A 2,601-nucleotide genomic window follows, 5' to 3' on the forward strand; every position below is an offset into this window, starting at 1 on the left:
GTTTCCTTGATAGTTTTCCTGTGTATAGACATCCCTCATTGCTTGCACAAACATGTCAAATGGTCCGATTTTCTGGGATGATGCTGGGGAAAAGTAGAACATCCCTTCAATTGGGTAGGAAGAGGCCTTGGGGATATGTTTTCTATTTAATTTAATTTTTATTTTTGTTACTTATTTGAACTCAATTAATTAACATATAGTGCATTCTTAGTTTCTGAGATAGAGTTCAGTGGTTCATCATTTCATATAACACCCAGTGTTAATCTTAAAATACATTTAAAAGTTTTCTCTCTTAGCGAAATAAGTCAAGTAGAGAAAGACAACTATCCTATGATCTCTCTGATATGAGGAAGTGGTGATGCAACATGGGGACTTAAGTGGGTAGGAGAAGAATCAATGAAACAAGATGGGATTGGGAGGGAGACAAACCATAAGTGACTCTTAATCTTACAAAACGAACTGAGGGTTGCTGGGGAGAGGGGGGTTGGAAGAAGGGGGGGTGGGGTTATGGACATTGGGGAGGGTATGTGCTTTGGTGAGTGCTGTGAAGTGTGTAAACCTGGCAATTCACAGACCTGTACCCCTGGGGATACAAATACATGTTTATAAAAAAATAAAAAATTAAAAAAAAAAAGTTTTCTTTCTTGTTTTGTAGATCAGCCTGCTTCTAACATGAGAAGTCAGCTCCTATGCAGACTAGATGGAACCACCAAACAATGTAACTTACTTTGTCCTCTTGGACCTTACCCAGGATCCAAAGGAACAGAAGATCCTTTTTGTTATGTTCTTAGTCTTTTATATTTTCACAGTGATGGGCAATTTGCTCATTGTGGTAACTGTAAGTGTCAGTAAGACCCTGGACTCACCTATGTACTTTTTTCTTGCTAACTTAAGTTTTATGGATGTCAGTTATTCCTCTTGTATTTCCCGCAGATTGATTTCAGAGATTTTCTTTGGGAAAAGAACCATATCCTTTCAATCTTGTATGACCCAGCTCTTTATAGATCATCTTTTTGGTGGCTCAGACATCTTTCTTCTGCTAGTGATGGCCTATGACCACTACGTGGCCATCTGCAAGCCCTTACATTATCTGGTGATCACGAGGCAGTGGGTGTGTGTTATGCTGCTGGCAGTGTCCTGGGTGGGAGGTTTTCTGCATTCAGTAATTCATGTTAGCACTATTTATGGGCTCCCATTCTGTGGCCCCAATGTCATTGATCATTTTTTCTGTGACATGTACCCCTTATTGAAACTGGTCTATACTGATATGTGTGCAGCTGGCCTGTTAGTGGTGGCCAATGGTGGACTGATCTGCAGTATTGTGTTTGTGCTCTTGCTCATCTCCTATGGTGTCATCCTGCACCCTCTAAAGAACTTTAGTTCAGAAGGGAGGTGGAAAGCCCTCCCACATCATTGTGGTTCCCACATCACTGTGGTCTTCTTCATCCCATGTATTTTCATGTATGCAAACCCTGCTAAGACCTTCCCTACTGACAAATCATTGACTGTGTTTTATACAGTCATAACCCCCATGTTGAACTCACTGATCTACACTCTGAGAAATTCTGAGATGATAAATTCCATGAAGAAGTCTGGAAGAGAAATGTCATATCAAATCGCAAATAAATGCATCATCAAGATCGTAGTTTATCATTAGAGCCAATCACCTCAAATGTTAAGATCCATTTTGCTTTAAATGCCTTTATAGTCTGACTGAATAATTTGAAATGCAATTTTATAGTTACATGAATTGTTATTTTTAATTTTTTCATTCTGGTAAAATTAATATACAGTGTTTTGCTATTGTCACATACAGAATAGCATGTTTTAACAGTTCTATACATAGTGGTCATCATGAGTAAACTCTTACTCTCCCTATGTGTTGGATATTGATGAATTTTTATAGTTACCTTAATTTTAATTAATTGTTATATTTAATTTTTTACTTATTATTATTATATTTATTATTATTATTAAACTCATTATTATTTTTTATATTTCTTTGGGTTCCTTTTTTTTTTTTACATAGAGTGCTTTATTAGCTTCATGTGTGCAATATTGTAATTCAGCAGTTCCATTCATCACCAAGTGCTAACAACAAGTGCACTTCTTTATCTCCATCATCTATTTAACCCACGCCCCTTATTCCCTGGTAACCATCAGTTTCTTCTCAATAATTAAAAGTCTTTTTCTTGATGTCTTTCTCTCCTCCCTTTTCTCATCATTTAGTTTCTTGAATTGCATAGGAGTGAAGTCATATGGTATTTGTCTTTCTCTGACTGACTTATTTTGTTTGGAATTATACTTAGTAGTTCCATCCATGTTGTTGCAAATTTCAAGATTTCACTTTTTTCTTTTTTTTTTTTTTATATTCGAGTAATACACACACACACACAGAGACACACACACTTGGAAGCTTCTATAATCTAGCTATTTTTAAAAAAGCTGGTACAAATGTTGGGATAGATTTACCTTTTTAAATTAGTGTGTGTTCTTTGGGTAAATGCCTTCTAGTGCTATTGTTAGATTGTTGCCTAATTCTATTTTTAGGTTGTTTTGAGGGACTGCCATACTCTTTCCTAAAAGGCTGTAGCAGTTTGC

General features: G+C 36.4%; 1 pseudogene across 1 annotated transcript; it reads left to right on the forward strand.

Annotated features, from left to right (window-relative positions):
* The first annotated feature begins 700 nt into the window (after positions 1 to 700).
* On the forward strand, positions 701 to 1,626 carry LOC309872955 (olfactory receptor 4A47-like; annotated as a pseudogene). Its single transcript has one exon. The product of its transcript is annotated as an olfactory receptor 4A47-like (transcript).
* Positions 1,627 to 2,601: the final 975 nt, after the last annotated feature.

The sequence above is a fragment of the Mustela nivalis genome, assembly GCF_964662115.1.
Source record: "Mustela nivalis genome assembly, chromosome: 9".
Taxonomy (NCBI): domain Eukaryota; kingdom Metazoa; phylum Chordata; class Mammalia; order Carnivora; family Mustelidae; genus Mustela; species Mustela nivalis.